This window comes from Hipposideros armiger, unplaced genomic scaffold (assembly GCF_001890085.2).
Source record: "Hipposideros armiger isolate ML-2016 unplaced genomic scaffold, ASM189008v1 scaffold_132, whole genome shotgun sequence".
Taxonomy (NCBI): Eukaryota; Metazoa; Chordata; class Mammalia; order Chiroptera; family Hipposideridae; genus Hipposideros; species Hipposideros armiger.
In genome coordinates, this window is record NW_017731482.1 from 2,370,393 (window position 1) to 2,375,561 (window position 5,169).

The 5,169-nt window shown below is 51.0% G+C and overlaps 1 long non-coding RNA gene across 1 annotated transcript in view; it reads left to right on the forward strand.

Annotated features, from left to right (window-relative positions):
• The first annotated feature begins 1,865 nt into the window (after positions 1–1,865).
• The window catches only part of LOC109386337 (uncharacterized), a 15,965-nt gene continuing 12,661 nt past the window's right edge, over positions 1,866–5,169 (forward strand). The window contains exon 1 of the long non-coding RNA XR_002124776.1: positions 1,866–2,570. This is a non-coding gene — a long non-coding RNA (uncharacterized LOC109386337). The remainder of the gene's footprint in view (positions 2,571–5,169) is intronic.

The following is a 5,169-nucleotide window of genomic DNA, read 5'->3' on the forward strand; positions in this document are numbered from 1 at the left end:
GGGGCAGTTAATATTCCTGGTGTAATGCACTTGACCACTTTCAGAGTCCCCTCCTCCACCCCTTCACCCCTCCCTCACTGCCTCCACCCTCTTTCCTTAGCGCTGCCTCAGGGCAATTTATCCTCGCCTGCCAGTCCCATGCAGACCACCTCAACTAATCCTTCGTTGTACTGGTAGGGAAACTGAGGCCCAGAGAGTGCAGGAGCCCTCCAGGTTACACAGGGTGTCAGGAGCACAGCAGAACCAGAGCCCAGTATCCCCCTGGGCCCCCACCTGCCCTGCTCTGGGTCCATCTGACCCAGGACCACCCCACCTCCTAACTCTGTATCTCCACCCCTGTGGTCACTGCCTTCTGCAGCCAGACCCCAGTCTGCGTTGCCAGTGCCAGGAGATGCAAAAAGAATGCACACAAGGAAGGGGTGGGGAGGACTCTTTGGCCTCCATCTGCAGTTTCCAGCAGGCCTCAAAAACCCACTGCAGCCTCCTGCAGGCAGGAACCCTGCTGGGGAATCCTTCTCGATGAAAGGGGCATCTCCACCCCTTCCTGAGAAGAGAAAGGGTTTGTCTGGACTCCCAAGCACTGAGGTCCCAGGCATGAAACTCTTCCTGAGCCTCTCTTCTCCACTGGTCACCTTCTGAGATGAACCAGGTTCTGTTCCTGTTTTCACTGTGATAACAGAAGCACAGAGGGGCCCTAACTAAGGTAACCACCCAAACTAGGAAACTTTGGAGAGTGAAAGGGGCTACTATTAATAATTACATGGAGACAAGAATAAGCTAGGACTGTACCTGGCTGGGACCCTGGACTTCAGTGACTTTTGACAAGACCTGGATGGGAAAAGAAAAAGTGCTAGACTGCTAGCCTGCCAGCACTAGATAACTAATGCACTGTTAGTTATCCCCACTGCGGACCCTGTTCTCCAGCCACGCTAAACAATGTCTTGAACACTATTCTCCAGCCACACCGAACGACTCAGATCTTTGTAACTGAGCCCAGCTATTCCACGCCTCGTACCTTTGCTCACACAGTACCTTCTGCCCGGACTGCCTTCCCCACACCAAGAGTCCCCTCTTCCTCCTGTCACTGTACCCCCATCCCCAGACTGATTGTACTGATTGGCTTTGTGGCCTGGTGTGGGCACCAGACCAAGCGCTCCCCACAGGGGCCCAGCTCCCTTTCCGGTCCCCAGCCCTGGCGCCCAGAGAAAATGTGTGAACACTGCCCGTGGCCCACAGAAATCCACAGTACAGGAGGAGAAGCATCATGCAGAGCTCATAGCCTCCCTCTGCTGCAAGTCAGATGCCCACTCCCTTTGATCCCCACAATCTCCCACCTCATTGAACTGAGTTTACCATTAGGTAAGACGCTTGCATGGCCAGCTCTTCATCGCTGTTCAATCAAGTGAGAAAACAGAAAGAAAATGCAGCTTTAGAATATGTAATCATGCAAAACATAATTTAGGCTTCACTTCTTGACTTCGATTTTTTTTTAATACAATTATAGCTCTCTGGCCCTCCGTTTGGAATACTCATCCAGCGTCCTATCTGAGCAACGTGCGCCACTGAAAGGCTCAGCCTTACGTCCTTGCCCCCAGGGAACTGCAGCGACATCTTTTGGCCAGTTGTGTCGAAGCCGAACCAGTTTTAATTTTTCTTGGCATACATGCGCCATCTGCTGGTAAAGATGGGAAAGTTCCTTTTTTGGAATGGACTTAGTCACAATCCATTCAACAAGTATTTTAGTTAAGTGCCTACTATGTGCCAAGTACTGGGCTAGGAAGAAGCTGAGGATACAGTGTTGAAGAAAAATGACAAGGTATCTGCCCTTATAAAATAATAATAGTAATAACACGTNCCCCCCAACCCCCGCCCAAGTGTTAGGCTCTTGATTCCCCCCACACCCATAGCTTGCACTCAGTACCCACCCCTGCCACTCATTGGGTCAGTTCAGTGAGGAATCCATCCCTGGGATGTGCCCACCCCTTTTACCTCCTAGAATGAGCTCTCCAGCCCTGCAAGATAGGTGCAGGTACCATACACACACACCCAACCATCCTGGCAGCTCCCCATTGGGAAGGGAGAGTCCTGGGAGTGTGAAGTCCTGCCTCAGAACCAGGGTCACCTGCCCATCATGGCCTCAGAGGGGAGAGGGAGGGGAGTCTGAAGGGCTGGGAGCTGCTGCCCACATGGCTCTTTCCCACCCATGTGCTTCTACTCCCTTAAGGATTCCTTGCTGCTGAACCCCCCCTCCCCCATATGCCTTCTGGAAGAAGAAGGGGCTCTAGCCTTCTGTCTCAGGCACAAGCCCTCCTGTTCAGGGTCAGAGCCTCAGCGCCCTGCCTTCTGCATGATCCCAAAGCACAATTGGTGAGCGGGGAAGGGGCTGCCTCTCCCTGCCTCCCACTCCCTTGGTCAGGCAGAATGGTTGGCTGTGCTGCCTCCATACACAGGAAGTCACCCTCTTCAACATACTGACTTGAGGCCTGCCTTCCCACTGCTACCCACGAAATCTGGATGTCCCTTGGGCAGTTTTCTATAAAGTCTGCAATAATCTCCGATACTCTGCTCTTGTAAGTGGTACCATGTCATTCCTGCTGACCTTGGGGCATTGGAGGGAGTGGAAGGGGATGCTTGGGAGGATATTTTGGACTGCCCTGAGGTGAGTCCCTTGGTGTCTTCTCCCAGACTAAGGGAGAAGAAATGGGCTCTGACTGCATGGAGCAGGATTGAGGCTAGGCACATAGACTTCCCACTGGGATGGCATTGCTCTCCAAACCGGTCTGCTTTTTATACTCTGAGATGGGGTTATCCACAGCCAGGGTGGGATCCTAATCTTCTACATCCTCTTACCCTTCCATTCCTCCTCATGGTGGTGGGGATGGGGGTTGTGGGGGAGGTGTAGTTGGACTGACAAGTGCTAGCATCAGATGAGGCTACCAGGGAGAAAATCCAGCCACAGAGAATCGAAGCAGTTAATTCAGACAGGAAAGAGGAGGGATCATTATTTGCTGCTTTGGCATCGTCCCCTCTGACAAATTACCTGATACTCCCATATGTCCTTTGTCACACCACGTTCTCCTAGTTAGAGGGGTAAGAAGTGCCTCTTGGGTATGTGAGAGACTGAGAGGAGAAGCAGCCTAGAGGTAGGGGTATGGATAAAATGTCTATTTGAGATATGTGGAGCAAGGAGGCAGGTGGGTTCTGGGACAGTAGGGCTAGGGTAAGGTCTTTATCTCCTGTCTTAAGGTCTTTGGCTGGGTTATTTTGCCTTCAGGGTCTCAGAGCCCTAAAACCACATGGCAGAAGTCCAGAATTCTGGCATTTTAGAATCTTAGGGCCACATAATCCTAACATTTTTGCCTTCTAAACATTGAAAAGAACCTCAGAGGTAATGTGGGAGCTATCTCAATAAGGAGCACCCTCTCTTGTGCTCAGTCCCTCCCCTCCTGGGAGCATCTGTTTCAGTGCCAAAGGAATCTGCCTCACAGTCCCAGCTTTGCCTTGAGGCCAGGAGCGCACCTCACCCTAGGACAGCTCCTTACGCAGTCGCAGTCGGAGGCAGTGCATGAGTCCTTATCTTTTCGCAGCAAATTCCCTACCCCTTCTCCCCGTCATTCCTCATGAGAAGGGGTGGAATTCTCTTGAAGCATTCCCATCTGTCAATGACTTTCAAAGGGTGCTCTACTCCAGGAAAAATAGTGATAGTCTCGAACACACACAACTATCCCTAACAGATCACCTCCCCAGTTCCAAAGATGTGCCGTGCCCTCTGATAATGTAGCCAAAGACTGCGGTAAGTCCTGGTAAATAAAACATGCTGTTAGCTGTGGGTTCATTGTCAGGAAAAATTTTTGAGGGTTTAGTGTGAGAGCTGCTGATAAGTTAAGTATCAAATCAAGTTGTTAAAAATCAACTAATTGAGTGCCTAATGTATGCCAGTTGATATTTAGCTTCAGTGCCCATTAAATGTCTCTGGGCTGCCACCCTTCCTGCAGCCTGTTAGTGGCCTTTGTCCTTATGGGACTATCCTTGCCTCCTCTGCAAATCCAGCCATTCATTCAGCCTCTACTGAATACAGCTTTGCCAGTCCCAGAGAAACTAATGACCCAGGGTAGGAGCCTTATTTAATCAAGGTCTAGAGAAAAGAAGTCCCAGGAAACTGAAAACTCAGAGTAAGGATCCCTGACCCAACCATGGAAAACTTCTTAGAGGAAGTCACATCTGAGTGGGGTTTTGAAGGATGAGTAGGAGTTTGCAGAACACAGAAAGATCAGAAGTATCAGCTTATGCAAAGGCCTGGAGGCAGGAAGATCTTGCTAGTTCCGAAAATTGCAGAAGACCATTCATGTGTGGGGGTAGTAGGAGGATGTATGTGGGTTAGATAGTCTGTGTTCCACACATTCTCCACTGGAAAGCATAAGAGGGACCTCTGCCCTCCGAGGAGAAATCAGGGAAATGTAGAGGTGGGGTATGTGGGAAAAGAGAGCTGCATGTGTTGGCAGCTTACTTGTTACTTCCTTCTGCCCATCCTTTTTGTGCCAGGCCTCATGCTGGGTCCTGGAGACATGGAAAGGAATCAGAACTAAGCCATGCCCACTGGAGGCCAGATGGGCAGGGGGATAAGGGAAGGGGCCACTGGAGGAGCCCAAAAGAGACCTTGCAGGAAAAGATGAGATGGAGGGACCTGGCTGGCCCTGCCCTGATACCCTGATGCCACCCACCAGTTCCAGACCCTCTCTCAGCAGTGTCAAGGCCCCACTGAATGGCCAGCTTTCCCCTAATCATATGCTTCAAGTGCTGCTGAAGGTTAGCAGGGGACTACAGGGTCCAAGTGCCAGGAGAAAAAACTCCATCCGGGATGTTTACTTGGAGAGTAGGTATGGTAGAGAGCAGGAAAGGGAGAGAGAGGGTGTGTAACTGTCAGAAATGTGAGACATGAAACCAGCTATGCACTTTGAGAAATACGTCAGACTTCCCAGGGTTCTGGGACCCTGCAAAAACTGAAATTTCCTCTCAAAAACAGAGGGAAGCCAAGATCACCACCTCCATGACCCCTTTGCTCCCCACGCCCCTCAGGTCTGGGAGTGGAAACCACCCAACTAGAACCCAGAGGATGGAGGTTCAGCCTGAGCTCAGCATGACTTGCCATGTCATTTGATCCTTAGTCAG